We start from the raw sequence: 18812 nt of genomic DNA, 5'->3' as shown, positions 1-18812 counted from the left end.
TATAAGAGAATTGTTTCCTACGCAGTCCTGGGTTGTTTGCCAAATCGCTCTCCTGTAGCTCATACACCTGGCGTCGCGCTCGTCCCTGACACCGCGCCTCGCCCCTCGCACTCTCCGGGGGTCGAACTGCAGACGCCGAGGTCCCCAGGCTTGAAGTCGTGCGGTGACCTTTTTTAAGGGACAGCCGAATTGGAACAAGGGTCTCCTCGTCTGCAAACAACTTTCTGGATCACTCTGCTCAAAGGAAATTTTAAAAAAGAGAGAAGTCTGTTGCCAGTCCCTGTCTCTACGAGGTAGATGTTTTGACACGCTGGCTTCATTACACGAACGAAACGCAGAGTTCGCTGCAATCCACCACGGCAAATGAAAAGAGCCCTTTTGTGCATGTCTACGCAAATTGACTTTGCGGTGCATTATGGGAAGTGTCAACTAATGCGGGGGAAGTGGGTATTTTCGTTGTTGTTTGTTCTCTATATTTATTTATTTATGTATTTATGTATTTTTTCTTTCTTTCTTTCTTTTGTTTTTTTTTTTATTTTTTTTGCAGCGAGGCAGAGATTTTGCATGTCAGTTGTAGATACAGTCTTTCTTCCGAGTACTGCGTTTGTTTTATCAACCTGATTCCCAGATTTTCTCTGGGCCTTACCAGGACTTTAGAGGCTCGGAAGGGTGGATAATAAATTATAAAAGGAAAAAAAAAATTATCAAAGGAAATTGTGGCAGTCTGTCTGACTAGATAGCCAACCCGTGTATCAACCTTTGACAAATATGTATCTGGCACATAGTAGGTGAGACGATCAATATTTATGGAATAAATGAATGAAATGTGTATCTAGAGCAAAGGCATTTTTCACTGGCTCTAGCAGTTACTTGCATCCTGTCAAAATACTCAAGGCAGGCAAATTTCACTCTTCAGGGTATCAGATTGCGAACCGTGGGACAGATAGGGGGACTCATTCGATGGGATGTTGGTTTAATGCAGTCTTCCTGTGCTCGCCAACTTGTTTGGCAACAGGGCCTGAAGGGGTTAATGTCTGCCGCGTGCTTGGAAAGTGGCTAATGTTGTGTGAATAGCAGAGTAAAGGATCATTGCTCTGCCTCTCTGAGACAGCTTCTAGGCAGAAGGAGCAGGAGGCCTCAGCCTACATCTGCCAAGACTAAGGAACCCTTGGGCAGGTGAGAGCAACCTCAAGGCATGTAGCCTCAGCTTCGGGCCTACATGCTGTCCGCCTGGACCTGAATCCTGGTAGGGAGACGGCCCCTACTGAGGTCTTCTGGATGGGAAGCTGTGTGAGATAAGCTATTTCTTGCCCACAAGGTTAACACCTCACACTTATCTCAAATACAGGTAAGCAGGGGGCAGGAATCTGGTGGTGAGATTTTTACCTTCAGAGGTAGGATTTTTCAAATAAATCTGTAGGATTTTTATTTTATTTTTTCAGGGGTTAGGAAGTTGCCTAGGGCAGAATACACCAGGATGTAAAGAATCTAACTGGCATCCATGCCCTGCTCTGCCAGAATCTTCCACTCTCTTCTCCACTTCCCCAAACAAAGCCATATTCCATCCTTTTTGCTCCAATGGACAAACTGAAGCTGGGGTGGGGTTGGGTCTGATCCAGGCTTGTTGTACGGTCTTTATGAGTGTTAGCCCAGTAGTCAAGCGGTTAGGTGCAGGTCCTTATTCTTTCAGCAACTTGCTGTATGACTCCAGTGGGAGATTTATCTTCTCTAGGCTTGTCTCCTTGATTATAAAATGGGAAATAATGGCAACTGCCTTTAGGACCCACACAGGGCTGTTGTAAATATGAAATAAAATAGTAATTGAGAAAGCTCTTTGAAATGTTTGAAATACTATATATGTATATATACATATATATATATATCAGAACCAATCTCCCCAAACCAGAGTGTTAAGGAAGATGGTGTGGTATACAGAAACCACACAGGGCTGGATACCTGGGTCCTGCTTCTCTCTCTCATGATGTTTTCTGTGATTCTGGGACAGCTCCAGCTAACTCTTCTGAGCCCCAGTTTCCTCATCTATTGGAAGGGGGTGATTGGAGAACCTTCCTGGTAGAGTTATCGAAAGGGACAGGTGCAGTCATTTCCGTGAAACCCTAGTATATTTTAGGCTCTTAGTAAGAGTTGGCTCAGTCGGTGATCCACTTACCCATTCATTCATTCCCTCATTGACTCAGAACATCTCACAGTCTCAGGTTGGTGCCTTGTCTCGGGATGTCGTTAACACTTAAGGCCTTTTTCAGCGGTAAAAGGAGCTGGCTTATAAACACCATCACCAGCGGTAGTTAAGAGAAGTAAGAATACATTCCTGCTCCTTTGTCTGTACATCAAATTGTTCTTTATTGCTCACAGAGTACCAGAAGGTTTGGGTTCCTCTGCTGGCTCAGGATCCTCTCTCTTTTGCTGCCTGGGTGTGGGGAGGGCTCCACTGAGCCAGCTCACCAAAAAGAAGGAAGAACAATAGGCTTGTTGCCTTTTCCTCCGTGAAAATGCTCCCTGAGGTACCATATAATCAGAGCAGGGTTGTGACAGTCAGCATGTCTCTGCTCTCCCCGTATCCTAGCCATAATACAACATTAGAAGCAATTAGAGCCTGTTCTAGGTTGTTTGTAAGATGATTATTATAGCCATTGCAGGGACATCTCAAAACAGTGGAGTTAAGGATTACAACGTGTTCCACATTTCCAAAGCTGCTAATGGCAGGTGGCGGGTGGCGGGGGAGGCAGTGTTGAAGAGCTTAAGAAACAGAGACAGACAAAGCCCAGCTCATTAACCCTGCCAGCAAGGCCCTGGGCCTGGACATGCATTCTCAGTGTGGGGCACCCGAGGACTGATGGGAAGTATTATGTCTTCGGTAGAGCTGCTCAGCAGTGGGGGCTCGGCGCTGGAAGGATGGGCTGGACCTGAAGCTCTACCACCGTATCCTTCTGTTTCCTCAGACATGTTGACAAGCCCCTCAGGATCAGACAGCCAAGCATCTGAACCACAGAAGGACTCTGGTCACAGTCCCTTTCTCTCTGTTCCAGCTAGCCGCACACACAGATACTTGACCACACTTGATGTGGAAAATCTTCAACGTCAATCTTTCACAATTATTACTTAAGCCTACTTTTATTCAGAGAAGACAGAAAACTGCAGGTCAGCTTGCTGTCCAGACTAGTCTACCTGCCTTTCCTTTATCACACTCTGTCAACACCATTCTTCTAGCTACTGAGGCAGAGAATCATGGGGCCATTTTGTCCTTTTTCCCTTTATTTTCATTCCAAGAAGTATTTAATGTGCTCCTACCATATGCCAAGCAAACAAAGACCCCTGCCCTCATGAAACTTACTTTATAAATATGTAAAGAATGCTATATGGTAGAAGTACTAAGTACTACTATATGATAAGTACTGAGGGGAAAAGAAAAAGTAAAGCAGGGATTCGAGGTACTAAGAAACTCATAAATTCTGACTTGGACTATGACAGTGGGTTCTTTCCTGGGGTTTGCCCTCTCCTCCTGAAGCCTACCTCTTGTGTCATCCCTGACTCAAGCAGAACTCTTAGACTCTCCCTGGTTCCTACACAGCCTTGAGCCTGGCATCCCAGGCCCTGTGTGCATTATCCCCAGCCTTTTCCACTTGGTCTCCCCCTATGTCATGAACCCGACTCCAGCCAGAGGTAACTCTCCATTATTCCCCAACACACTCTGCCTTTTCTTGCCTTATAGTGTACTATTTGCATAAAAAGGAAGCTCATATTTGTTGCACTTGGCTAACAGAACTTCGTACCATTTTAGATTTGATAGCAATTCTATGATGTACACGGCGAAGGAACAGAGGTTGCCTTGCCTGAAGTCACACAGTAGAATGTGCCAGAGACAAGATTCAAATCTCCATCTGTCTGAGTCCAAATCCTGTGCTCTTTCTCCCAGATCACACGGTTTATTATGATTTATTCCCTAATTCCGGATAGAAACTACTAGAAGAGCCGTGCCTATTCACCTTTGTGCTGCTTCCAGTGCCTGGCACAAAATCTCACACGAACTAGGTGAAAACATATTATCTGAATTAAATTTCTTTGAGTGTAATTAAACTAAGCTGAACAGGCTTTTATAAGGCTATTCATTAACATATCTTTCAGCAGCCTCTTGTTTAGCTTTTAATCTGTTGGTCTGTTTGTCAGCCCTCCCATAATCTGTGCGTTTCTCTTCTGACTTCTCTCCTGGTCCTCTGACACTCTCCGTGGGTCCTGAGCCGGCCCCAGCTGAGGGCCTTTACAAGGCCAATGATGGTAGATTTTTCATCTGTGTCATTCAATCGTCTTTCTTGTCGTTCTCCCTACCTGCCTCATTTTTTCCATTGGAGATCCTTTTATAGACATCCATTCCCCCACCCAAATTTCATTCTTACTGGCATGCGCACTAAGCCAGGCTTCAGGGGTCCTTGGTCCCGGCTCTGCATTTCCTGGGGAGTGTGGGGGACAGGGGGCTCGGGGAAGCCACATCTTCTCCAGCCCTTTGTTTCCTTATAGGGAACTGCACATATGGTTTTTAAATTCCTACCAGATCTACTATGTGCCATCCTCATTGTTTAATGTAGCATAATTAATAAGTAAATATTTTTAGATCCTACTGATGTAGAGGCACTTTAGAGTTTCTCTCCAGAGCGTTCTTCCGAAGCAATCCTTGGTCAGCCAGCTTGCTTTATGACCCCTCAAAACAGTTTTGCTTTCCCTCATAGGCCCCCAGTGATCAGCACACATCTCCCGGGAAGAGTCCAGAGCCCAGGGAAGGAGGAGGAAGAGCGATCTCGGTCTTTCAAACGGAGATGTTGAGAAGGAGATGGAGGTTGAAACAGGACTACTTGGGGGACATTTCTCACCTTCCTTTTGCCTCTGGATGGGAAAGGACCTGTGGGTTCACTCTGCCACTAACCTTTGGTCATCTGAAAAATCCCAGGACTGTGATTTTGACATCTTCAAACACCCACCTATTACATCTGACCACTTCCCACATTCCCTCCCTTAGGAGCTGCCAAACCACAAAAAGCCACCAGCGGCATGTGGCCCTGGTTTCAACCCCACAGATGGAACTTTTGGTAAAGGGGGATGAGTTGCTAAATAAATAGAATGCATTGTAAGTGTTGATAGATTTTCTGTTCTGTCCTGGCATTGTGCTCAGTGGAGGATTACCGCTGTGTGTGTTTAAATGCGACAGATGTTTCATTCACTCCCTGGCATGTTGGAGAAGCCGTGATACAGCCCATGATACGCCTTCAGAATCCTTAAAGTGAAATCCTCTAGAAAATTGAAAAAAAAAAATCCCCTCCCCACACTCCACACTTTCTGTCCCCATCTCTCTGCATACTCTCACTCATTTCCATTTATTGGATTTTATCTTTGATTTTTTTTTTTTATGTTCTGGATGAGAAATACCCCTGGAAGACCTTTCACCTCTGGTTGCTGGGCATCCCTGAAGCAGTTGGCTTCATTTGGGTACCCTGGCTGCAGAGGGAATGCAGAGCATTTAGAAACCTTAATTAAGGAACATTTAGGAAGATAGGCTGATGAGGGGCGAGATTAGCAATGGATTTCACTGTTGCCTGCCTACGACTCTCTAATTATTACAAGGGGAGCTGCCAGCAATGCAGGAAATGAAGGTTTGACAGTGAACTACACTGACCTGGATTTCTGTTTCATTAGATTTCATTTAATTTAGGCAAAAGGAGGCAATTTTTTACACCCTAGGATAGTTGAATGTTAACCTCTAGGCCACAGGAATGAAGGGGAAAGAATGTGTTTTATACGGAGCTCTACTAGTTCCCAGATGCAAAATCCTGCCTGGATCCCAACACCTCTTACTGTTTCAGGAGGTAGAGAGAATGGGGATCTATTGTGTCCCATCCAGGGCTCAACGGATCTGAATAATTGAGTCAACATTATCCTCTTTGAATTAAAGAGGGAAAAAAGAATACTCCCTACTAGAATTAAAGAAAAGGATCTTCCTTCCTCTGGATCCTTCTGGCTTTTCCTGAAATGGCTGAGTTTGTTTCTGATGACCCTGAAGGACCACTCCCACTTAGTAGCTTGTGACTGAGAAGAGCTGTGGTCAGGTGCTGGTTGGCACGGTAGGGGGTTGGGGGTGAGACTCTATGACTGGGGGCAGAAGGATTGTTAAGGATTCCCTAGGCACTACAGCTAAATCACCATATCTATATGCCACTCAGTGTTGACCTTCTACCTCTTCTCTGTCCTAAGCCAATGGTCAAAGTTGGTTGAGGGATTCTAAAAATTCAAGCAAGAATATTGGATCTAAAACAGAGCACTTGGGTTCTGCCTTCTCTGTACCTTAAATATCAGTAAATCTCTCTCAGTGTCCTCAACTAACATGATGGGAATACTAATTCCTATTTCACAGAAAGCTTATAGAATTAAATAAGAAAAGGCCTAGTATAGCATTCAGCACACAATAGGGTCTCAATATACCTTAGTTACCAATTCTACCCCATGCACATAGGGGGAGTAGGAAGACCGTGTTCTGAAGAAAGCCAAAGAATAAGCCACTCCTACTGGCCTTATATCAAGCAGAAATAAGAGAATAGTAAACAGAAATAACACACATTATTAAATAAAAAGTTAACAAGCTGGGATATATCCATACAGTGGAATACTTCTCAGTAGTAAAAAAGAATGGACTTCTGATTCATGCAAGAATATGTATAAGATAGCAATCTGTTTAGTAAGAAATCAGCTACTTATCATCACTTGATGATAAGCCTCAAGGACAGACTTCAAACTATTGCTCCCTCATGTCTAACTAAGACGAGCTCATTCAACAGCTCTCACTTTATTTTATATTTTCCCTTGGAAAAGGTAACAAGCATGATGCATGAATTAAGTCAAACACAAGGGGCCACTGACAGGCATCCCTCATTTTCTTGTGCTTCATTGTATTGCATTTCACAGATATTGCATTTTTTTTTTTTTTTTTTTTTTTACAAATCGAAGGTTCCTGGCAACCCTGTATGGAGCAAGTCCATTGGCATCATTTTTCCAACAGCATTTGCTCACCTCATGTCTCTGTGTCACATTTTGGTAATTCTCATAATATTTCAAATTTTTTCTTATTATATTTGTTATGGTGATCTGTGATCAGTGATCTTTGATGTTACTATTGTAATTGTTCTGGAGTACCACAAATCATTCCCACATAAGACAACTTAGTTGTTAAATGTCATGTGTATTCTGACTTCTCCACTGAGCAGTCATTCCCTGTCTCTCTCCCTCTCCTTGGGCCTGCCTGTTCACTAAGACACACCAATATTGAAAGTAGGCCAATTAATAACCCTACACTGGCCTCTAAGTTTTCAAGTGAAAGGAAGAGTCTCACGGCCCCCATTTTTAATCAAAATCTAGAAATGATTCAGCTTAATGAGGAAGGCGTGTTGAAAGCCAAGACAGGTCAAGAGTTAGACCTCTTGTGCCCAACAGTAAGCCAGGTTATAAATGCAAAGGAAAAGTTCTTGAAGGAGATTAAAAGTGCTATCCCAGTCAACACGCTAATGATAAGAAAGTGAGGGGTGCCTGGGTGGCTCAGTTGGCTAAGTGTCTGACTCTTGATTTTGGCTCAGGTATGGTCTCAGGGTCGTGAGATTGGGCCCTGCGTGGGGCCCCATTCTAAGGGCGGGGTCTGCTTGTCCCTCTCCCTCTGCTCTTCCCCCAGCTTGCACTCTCTCTCCTTCTCAAATACATAAAATCTTTAAATAATAAAATAAAAAAAAAGTGAAACAGCCTTATTGCTGATTTGGAGAAAGTTTTAGTGGTCTGGATAGAAGAGCAAACCAGTCACAACAAAGCCTAATCCAGAGCAAGGGTCTAACTCTCTTCCATTCTGTGAAGGCTGAAAGAGGTGAGGAAGCTGCAGAAGAAAGTGTGAAGCTAGCAGAGGTTGGTTGATGAGGTTTAAGGAAAGGGGCAGTCTCCATAACACAGAAGCACAAAGTGAAGCAGCAAGTGCTGATGGAGAAGCTGCAGCAAGTTGGGCAGAAGATCCTGCTAAGATCATTAATAAAGGTATCTACACAAACCTGTCTAAAACAACATTCAATGTAGATTAAACAGCCTTCTATTGGAAGAAGATTCCACCTGGGACTTTCATAACCAGAGAGAAGTTAATGCCTGGCTTCAAAGCCTTAAAGAACAGGCTATTTTGTTAGGGGCTAATGCAGCTTGTGACTTTAAGCTGAACCCAAAGCTCATTTACCACTCCAAAAACCATAGGGTGCTTAAGAGTTATGCTAAATCTACTCTGCCTGTACTCTGTAAATGGAGCAACAAAGCCTGGATGACAGCATATCTGTTTACAACATGGTTTACTGAATATTTTAAACCCACTGTTGAGACTTACTGCTCAGAAAAGAAAAAAAAAAAAGATTCCTTTTAAAATATGATGGTGCATTGACAATGTGCCTGGTGACCCAAGAGCTCTGATGGAGATGGACAACAAGATTCACGTTGTTTCATGCTTCCTAACACAATATCTGTTCCGCAGCTTAAGGATCAAGGCGCCATTTCAACTTCCAGTCTTATTATTTAAGAAATACATTTTGTAAGCCTAGAGCTGCCATCGTGATTCCTCAGATGGATCTGGACAGAGTAAATTGAAAACCTTTTGGAAAGGATTCAGCATTCTAGATGCCATTAAGAATATTTGTGGCTCTTGGGAAGAGGTCAAAATATCCACATTAACAGGAGTGTGGAAGAAGTTGATGTCAATCCTCTTGGGTGACTTTGAGGGGTTCAAGACTTCAGTGGAAGAAGTGCCTGCAGATGTGGTAGAAACAGCATGAAAACTAGAATGAGAGGTGGAGCCTGAAGATGGGACTGAATTGCTACAAACTCATGATAAAACTTGAGGGTATCAAGAGTTGCTTCTTACTGATGAACAAAGAAAGTGGTTTCTTGACATGGAAACTACTCCTGGTGAAGATGTTGTGAAGATTGTTGAAATGACAGCAAAAGACGTAGAATACTACAAGAACTTAGTAAAGCGGCAGCAGGGTTTGAAAGAATTGAGTCTAATTTTGAAAGAAGTTCCACTGCAGGTCAAATGTGATCACGCAGCATCGCATACAACAGAGGGATCATTTGTGAAAAGAAGAGTCCATCCATGTGGCAGGCTTCATTGTTGTCTTATGTCAAGACATTGCAACAGCCACCCTAACCCCTCAGCAACCACCACCCTGATGAGCCAGCAGCCATCAACATTGAGGTAAGATCCTTCACCAGCAAAAGTTATGACTTGTTGAAAGCTCAGATGTTGGTTACCATATTTTAGCAAGAAAGTAGTTTTACATTAAAGTATGTATACATTGTTTTTTAGACATAAGGTTATTGTGCACCTAATTCAGTATAATGTAAACATAACTTTTAGGTGCACTGGGAAACCAAAAAATTCACTTGACTTACTTTCTTGTGATACTCATTTTATTGTGATGTGGCCCTTCTTGGGTCTTTACCATCGTTTTCTAACAGTCCCCACCTTGCACGTTCTCTTCCAGGGGTGGTGATGTTTTTGCACACCTCAGCCACGTTGCTTCGGGTCTCATATCCTTGTTCCCCCCTTCCCCTTGCCAGCCTCTCACGTGTCCTTCAGACTCTGCAGAGGGGTCTCTGGTCTCTGGAATCTTTCCCTCAACCTCCAGGTTGAGCTGCCCCTCTGTGCTTTCCAAATGGCCCCCTCAACATCCTCTTCTTTGGACACACAGCACGCTGGACCATGAGTTCCTCAGAAACAGGACCTGAATCCTTAATATCTCTGGGGTATGCCTGTACTACATTGGTCAATTTCTATGACATTCTATAAAAGATAAAAACTTTAGAGACAAAGCGCAGATCAGCAGTTGTCTGGGACAGGAGGTGAGGGGAGGTGATTTACTGCAACAGGGCACAAGGGAACTTTTCAGGGTTTGGAAATATTCTATATATTATTCATGATGGTGGTTATGCTTAAAATGTACACTTAGAAATGGTGAATTTTACTGTATATAAATTGTACCTCAATAAACATGATTTTTTAAAGAGTCAGTAAAGATGTAATTTTTTTTCTATTTTTCCTTTCTAGAGGGATGTGACTTGTCCACATTGCAGGGTGCTAAGGATTCCATGGAGGCCTCCCTAGAACCTAGGGCCCATGGAATCACTAGGGAGCCCATGAGTGGACATGATGGGGTTTTAAATCACCTGTAATCCCTTGCAAATGTTTGCGTATGGGTACAAATGAACTTTCCTGGGAGGATGTCTCACATTTTTAAATAGAAGATTAAAAGTTACTTTGGCTCACTACACGTCCCTCATTTGAGAACAGTGAGAGAGAGAGGGTGGGGGGCGGAGAGAGAGATCCATATTTCCAGAATAAAAGATAAAGTGAGAACTATTGTATAAGTTTGTCACCAGGGAGACAATAGTTTGAGGTCAGTCCCTGAGCATTATCATCAAGTTACTATCATTAGCTGGTTGTTCTTATTAAAGAGAATGATACTTTATATGCAGGCTCAGTTCTGTGGACCTATGGTGTCACTCGCTCTGATTCCCAAGCTCGTAGTTGGGGGAAAAGAGAGTGAGACTTGCATAAATCTTCCTTAATTCGGGACACTTAATAGGTTCTTTGTACAGTGTTGCAGAGATTTGAAAATGCAAGCAGGGAAAGGAGGTCACCCATGATAGGTAGAAAGCAGGATGCCAAGCACAGCTTAATGGAATCTGTGGTATTGATCCAAGTGGCAAATGCATCGCATTGTAACAGTATTGAAAGCTTTATGCTGGGCATTAGCTCAGAAAAGGCCACAGCTGCTAATTTGCAAAAATATCAGGGTCTCAAAAGTTACTGGGGGTCTTTGAAAGAGAAATCACCAGGCAGCACACTCCCGTGCCTCTCGGAGTTATTTCTATCCAGAAAAGTGGGCCCTGAGTACACCCTCCTCCTGCTAGTGAAAGTGTTCTATCACAAGCTTCCAGACAGGACTATCTCTCTGTGCCCCCCACACTGAATAATTCATCAGTCTGAGATGTGAAAGGAGACAATAGCAGAGTGTTCCTCATGGGCCTGAAAGAGGGCATCATTTTGGACAAGGCATTTCCCGTGCTGGGGTGCGCACCTACAATGCCTGGCCACAGGGGCTCCATTCATGTTCATGGAATGCTGAGGAATGTTCTCTGCAAACACAGGCAGGGCCAGAGAAATGATGGGAATGCTGTTTCCATGGAGCCACCCAGAGCTTGGTATTTAAAGACAGATTTGCAAATACCGAGTCACAAAAGTACACCCTCATATACTGACCCACCCCCTCTTAGACCATATCCCCTTAATGTCAATGGCTCCCATCCCAACAACCTGGGTGCTACTTTTGTTTCTAAACTGGCAAGTCCGGTAAGACAGCCCTAGGTCAGATACAGTCCACAGAGGGCTAAAGAGGCCTTGCTGTCTTACCAATGCTAACAGTTATTTCCAAACAGAATCGTTCCTAAGTAGGGTATGAAGAAATGAGTGGCGGTTCTGGGGCAGCTGGTGACTCACGTGAATGAGGGGGTTTAAAAACAATGTTCGTGGCCTCAGAAGCCTAGACATATGAGAATATATGAGGAAGAAGAAAAGGGAAATGGATTCAAAGAATATTGTTGTGGGAATATATTAGAATTGACTATTATGAAGTAGTGGATAGCACATCTCTTATCTGGTAACTAAACCAGCATAGAAGCAGAATGTGCTGGCAATATTAGAAACTTCAAACATGTGGACATTTCCAGGGCATCTCATGCTGCTAAAATCAAAGGATACAACAACAACAACAACAACAACAAAAGACAAAGGACATTTCTGGTAATATTCTTTAGAATACAGGAAGCAGCAAATGACATGGCTAGTATACAGTACAAACCAAAAAGAAAAATTTGCTAGTGACATGAAACCGGTAAAAAGTGGGGAGAAAGTGACTATGTTATCTTGGTGTTCCTAATGTCCGGAGAACAAAACACTGTGCTAAGTTAGAGGAATATTCTAAATTTTTAGAAGGAAGATAGCAAAACATTTATAAATAGACACAAACGGGAGGCACAAGATGAAATGACAGGGAATTCTGTCAAACCCAAAAAAAGAAGCAGGTGTTTTGTTGTTGTTGTTGTTGCTTTTTTGTTTTTGTTTTTGTTTTTTTCCTCCCAGTGTTTTTTTTGCACAGGGAACTCTTTGAAAAGTGAGGGAAAGGGCGCCTGGGTGGCTCAGTTGGTTAAGCGACTGCCTTCGGCTCAGGTCATGATCCTGGAGTCCCGGGATCGAGTCCCGCATCTGGCTCCCTGCTCGGCAGGGAGTCTGCTTCTCCCTCTGACCCTCCTCCCTCTCATGCTCTCTGTCTCTCATTCTCTCTCTCTCAAATAAATAAATAAATAAATCTTTAAAAAAAAAAAAAGAAAAAAAGAAAAGTGAGGGAAATAAAACAGCTAATGATGGCTATAAGGAGTCAACATACCTCAATGTTAGACAAGCTAAATTGCAAAATAAACTGGGGCCAATGGCATCTTTTTGGAGACAAAAAGTACTGAAATGGGACAGGCTTGGATCTCACGAGAAAATGCTGTCATATTCAACATAACACTTCACAGCTCTTTTAATTCTTAGATTTTCTTTTCCTGTCAAAAAGAATGCTATCTGGGCTGAAAATGGCAGATCCAACAATTTTAGGAGAGTTTATGCTTATCTTATATCCTAAGCCAATGAGAAATTTATGGAAAGGAGATTCACACTGCTGTAACGGTGATTGGAAATCTTCAAGGAATCCTGGAGAATGGGAGAAATGCTGGAAAGCAGGAAATTAGCATGTTTGTTTGCCAATTTCAGAGATAGAATATTTTCTTTGGTGAATCTAGAAAATGCCATAGCCTGTGTATCTGGACGTCTGTACACTCTGACTCAGCTCTAGTAGGAGAAAGGTTTTAGCAGGGTGTTAAAGGGTCTTATCCTGTTAAATATTTTATCAGTGACTTGGATAAACGTCAAATCTGTGGATGCTTCACATTAGAAAGTTATATGATGTGTTGAATAGATAGAACTGGGATCCAAAGAGATTTAAATAAGTGATATTGGTGTGTCAGTTCTAACAAGATAACATTTAATAGATGATGAGCTTAAGGTCCCTAAATTTAGTACAAAAATCCAATCTCTCTTATTCATGATGGATGAGATAAGGCTTAATAGGAACATGAGAAACAAATAAAGAACAACAAGAAACTTAGAGATATCTGATGTCCAATGTGTAGTATGAATAAAAAGGTTGATATGTCGGCCAAAATATCCTAATGGACTCGGAAAAAGGGAGATGGTGCCCCCCGTATTGTACTCATCAGACTGTGTCTGAAATGTCATGTTTCCTTTAAGGTGGGGAGGGGTCATGCTTTAAGTAATACATCAGTGAATAGAGTACACTTAAAAAAAAATAATGCATATGTTAGAGATACTATTTCAACTAAAACTACGTATCACTTTATGAGTGAGAAATGGTTGCAGAAGTTGGGGATATTTATATCAGAAAAAAGGTGGAGCTTCTCCTTCAGCATTTGAAAGGCTATAAGAAAGATTCTTTTTTTATTCTGTGTGGTCTCAAGAGGAAAAACTCAGACTACTATAACCAAGTCTTAAGGAAATAAATTTTGGGAACTAATTTATTAACAGACATCTTCAAGGATAGAAGAGGTTCTTTTAAGTGTCCCAAGTCCCCGCCTTACTGGAAGAATTCATAGATGCGGGCACCACCTGATCTAGATGCAGTGCAAGGCATTCAAAGATCAGACGGATATTGAGGTGTAGTAGTTTTTCCCAGTTCACAGTCCATGAACCAACTGAGCCACCCAGGTGCCCCGAGTCTGTCTTGCATTATGAACAAATCTCTTATCCATGCCTGATCATGCACTGCTCATTTAGAAAATATCAGTTTGCTGACTTACGTAGATCTTCCAAATGTTGACACATTTCATCATAAAACACCGAGAAAGTTATATTCATTAGTAGGGGGTATCTGCCAAGCTCCTGGTAAAAGTTTTCCAAACTTCTGGGGTGCCTGGGTGGCTCAGTTGGTTAAGCATCTGACTTCAGCTCAGGTCATGATCTCTGGGTCCCTGTGTTGGGCTCCATGTTCAGCGGGGAGTCTGCTTCTCCCTCTGCCCCTCCCCCGATGCGTGCGCTCTCACTCTCTCAAATAAATAAATAAAATCCTTTTAAAAAAGGTTTTCCAAAATTCGATTTTCTTTTGAATGCTCAGATTTTATCACTGGCAACAAATACTGTCAATTGTATTCCTTGAAATGAGAGGCACAATCATTCATAAAAAAAAAAGCCTGCCAAAATACCCAAGTTTGAACAACCAGTTTGTCTGTCAATCATTCTTTCAAGAAAAAAAAGTTATTTCATGGAAAAAGCAGCTAGTTCAGCTTGCAACTAAAACAATGGCACAATTGCATTTCCTCAGGAAAACCACCATTCTTTTGTTATGCAGCGCAAGTCCTTTGTGTGTACTTCCCATTTTGTCAACTAGAATATTTAAAAGGCATGTAATAAGGATCAAGATTTAATAAAATTAATTATTTTTACTAGTTCTTTATTGTTTTTTCCTAAGATTTTATTTATTTGAGAGAGAGAGAGCAAGAGAGAGAGAAAGAGAGAGAGAACGAGCAGGGAGAGAGGCAGAGGGAGAGGAAGAAGCAGACTCTCTGCTGAGCAAGGAACCTGATGCGGGGCTCGATCCCAGGACCCCGAGATCATGACCTGACACTTAAGCAGATGCTTAACTGAGCCACCCAGGCGCCCCGCTTTAAGACTTGTTAAGAGAAACTGGCAATTTTGTTTTTCTTGCTGCAAGCGTATGAGGAATACAATGACTACAGATACAGTTTAATGCCAACACCTTAATTTTTGTTATCGATCCAGCACTGCTTTGACCGATTAGTGCAAACATCAATGCAATGACAAAGGCAAACAATGTCTTGGTAGTTTTAGAAAAAAATGGTTTTGATCTCATGAAGTCCTGAGAAGGTCTTGAGCACTCCTGGGGGGTCTACAGAGCACACTTTGAGAATTGTTACTAAGGTATAATGCGGCTTGGAAACCATGGGTCAGATCATTTTTGAAAGAGTTTCCAGCCCTGGTGTGCCTGGGTGGCTCAGTCGGTTGAGCGTCCGGCTCCTGATTTCGGCTCAGGTCCTGAGTTGGGTTCCGCGCTCAGTGCAGAATCTGCTTGTCCCTCTCCGTCTCCCCCACCCACAATCAGGAACTCCTAGAGACTTTTTCTAAAATGCACATTCCTGGACATGCACTTGGCATTTCTGAGTTAATATGTCTTTGAGGGTGGGGAAAAAGCTTACACATGTCTAGTTTGCAAAAACTCCCATGACTTTGATCTGCATCTTGGTTGAAAACCATTGCTCTGGGGGCATAGGACGAGCAGAAGCATAACTAGGTGATCACAACTGAGCCTAAGGATGTTGGGTTTATCTGTCTGGATATTAAGTAAAGCATGGCTGATTCCTCTTTGATGGTTTGGGGAGAGCAGTCAGGGCGGGCTTGAAAGTAGTCCTGAGGAGTCAAGGGAGTACATTCAGGAATAGTTTGATCTGAATCAGTCAGTGGAGGAAGATATCTCCCAAACCCCAGGAGCTTTTTCTTTTGCTGTCAATATCTTTATTCAGTATTACTTCACTCTTTAGCAGGAGAGAAGTAAATGACAACTAAGAATCTTAAAAGAAAAAAAAAGTAAAAAATGGCTTGGAGGCCAATAGCTGTCCACAAGAACATGTCTGAGTAGTAATTGCTACTTCGCTTTCATCAGTGTAACTTGCAGCCACTCAAGTAAGAACACTTGGAGTGGAAAATCTATTAATGCTGAAGCCTGGGACTGGTCAGAAGCACGAACTGTGCTATTACAGCTCTCTGTTTTCTCAGTGTTGTAACTCTTAATCTGCTAAAGACATTGCAAAGAAACTAGAAAAGCTTTTCTTTTGATTTTTACAAGTGACACCAAATACCCTGCTCCTGACAGTACATGAGCCTAGTTTATTTTGGAGAAGACTTAGGATGATGGGCTCTCTTGGGCACAGCCTGATAGATCGGAACACAGATGAGCTAAACCCATCACAATATTTGATCAGGCCAATTCATTACTGAACTCCAGATTGTTTAAAGAGGCCCCCAAAATGGCACATCTAGTTTTTTTCTCTCTTACAGAATTATGCAGTTTGGACAATGGCCCCTTGGATTCACACAGAGGTATTACCCCACCATTGTTTTTGCATTTTCAACCTCAAAGGAGGTGATGTCCCTTCTAGAAAGCTGCAATTTAGCCATGCTGTCACGAAGAAGTGATAGTGTTCAACTTTCATGGGATCCAAACTATATGGTGTATAATTTTCCTGAAATATAAGATGGCTGCTTTAGTCCATCACTTACTTGTATTAAAGCATCAATTTTCCATAAATTATTTAAATATCTTGTTAAAAGAGTTAAAGTGAAGCAAATGCCAGAATAGATAACTTTTGTGTATAGCATGACCTGAACTCTGAACATGACAACTAACATCTATTTAAAATAATCTACTTGCCTAATCAAAGTCCTTTCAAGCGGTAGCTCATTTAAAAATTTCAGTAATCCTGTGAGGTAGGTATTATTAATATTATGATAAAGAAAATGAGGCACAGATAAGAGAAATAATATGAGTAAGTTACAATGCTAGTAACTGATAGAATTATGTGTCATATCGCAGGCATTTTGGCTATAGAAATTCCTATTATAACAAAGCTACCCTGCCTCTACTTGACTTATCTTACTCTGATGGTTATTGTTACCTTTACTATATATTGTAACTTCATCTTATATAGTACTGACTAATTGTAACATTTTTCCAGGTTTTTTATCCCCTGACTTCCCCAAGATAGTAAGTTTCATGGCTAGTACATGTAACATATTATCTCTTAACAAGGATCCTTGGATCATCTGAAATGTGAGAAAAGTTCTCCTTTCATAAAGTTACATTAGAGAACTTAGTTAATAGAAAATGCCGTACAATATATGTGTTGCACATTACATTGGTATTGTATGACATTGGCTGTCAGTTGATAAGAGAACTTGCTGGATGGGCTTGGTCACACCATACAGGCACTGAGACACGATTTCCTTTCCATAGTGGGCATACGAGACTCATGATGCTTATACTTTGGCTTTAGTTTCCCAGCTTGCACGGGTCTCCACAAAATATATTAAGTCTTACAAGAAACAACTGTTTCTCTCGTTGCTTTTTTCAAGGGACCCACGCTCTGTCTGTTAAAACTGGCCTCTCCCTCCTGATGTCTCAGGCTGCAATCCTCTTGTTTTGTGGGAAGCTGGAGGCTGCCACATAGCTTTCATCTGCTTTAAAGCCCTTTCAGTATCAGAAACACATAGATCACCAAACCCTCTTGGAAGTTTCTAGAAGGGAAAGCCAACAATAACATCAGTTTGTTTAGTCTTTTGCTGGTTGTTTCCAATTTCTTTTTTTTTTTTTCTTCCTTTTTTTCTACTTGTAATCTTTCCCCCATACTTAGCTCATCCATTTTGAGGGCTCTAGGGAATTTTATGACCCCTGGGTCCTTCGACTCCTTGAAACTACACCTCTGTATTCCAGAATTGATATAGAATATACACTTTGTATCTTCTTCTGGCTCCATCCTGACACCCAAACTGTTCCAGATTTGAACTGTCTGGTCTCCAAGTCTCATGTAGCAGTGTGCCCTCAAGTGCACATGTGGGAAGAGCATCCTAGATTCTTTTTTGTGACTGATCTTTTTCAGTGTTAAAATAATTGTGTCATAGTGCGGCCACATAATGCTTGCTTCCTGGGATTTATGCCCTTGTGTATTGCCCTCCTACATTGAATAGGGCTGGCCTCCGCAACCAAAGAATGGTGATGGATGTGATAGTATGTGATTTCCAGGGTTGGGTCATAAAAGCTATCCTGGCTTCTTCTCTTGGATCACTCACTCTGGAGCAAGTCAGCTGCCATGCAGTGAGGATACTCGAGCAGCCCTACGGGGGAGACCCACATGGCAAAGAAACGAGGCCTCCTGTCCAAACCCTATGCCAACTTGCCAGTCACGGGAATGAGCCACCCTCAAAGCATATGGGTGACTGCAACCTCGGGAGAAACCCTGAGCCAGAACCCCACATCTAAGCTGCTTCCAAATTCCTGATGCACAGAAACTTCGATGCACAAATTTTGAGGCAATTGTTTATGCAGCAAAAGATGAGTAATGTATGTAGTGTTCTCCATCATCAACTAGTTTCTTTTTGCTAAAAGCTGTTTGGCAATCCCTAAGATTAGTTTGCTGTAATCACAGAATTTTCTCTGACTTCCCTCTCCAGGAAGGGGATTGAATAACCTTTTTCTCTACCTCCAAATCCACCTCTCAGGCCTGGAGCTAACGGACTGATTTGCATAGGATACTGAGATTACTTATCTAACAAGCTTTACTAAGTTGCCCTTAGCAACAACTTTGGATGCTGGCTTATTTTAAGTAGTTCAGAGTGGCCAAATGCCTTATAAAATTACAGGTAGTAAGAGTCTCTGCTGCACTGTGGAAAGAACTTTCACAGGTTTGGAGTCAGGCATATTCCGTTTTGAATCCAGGATTGGCCATGTAGTAACACAGAATATTAAATAATGTGTCCAAAGAATGAAAGGTTACTTTGAACAAATTATGTAACATCTCTGAGCTTCAGTTCCTCATCTGTAAAATGGGGA

The sequence above is a fragment of the Halichoerus grypus genome, chromosome 11, assembly GCF_964656455.1.
Source record: "Halichoerus grypus chromosome 11, mHalGry1.hap1.1, whole genome shotgun sequence".
Taxonomy (NCBI): domain Eukaryota; kingdom Metazoa; phylum Chordata; class Mammalia; order Carnivora; family Phocidae; genus Halichoerus; species Halichoerus grypus.
This window is presented reverse-complemented; position numbering follows the sequence as displayed.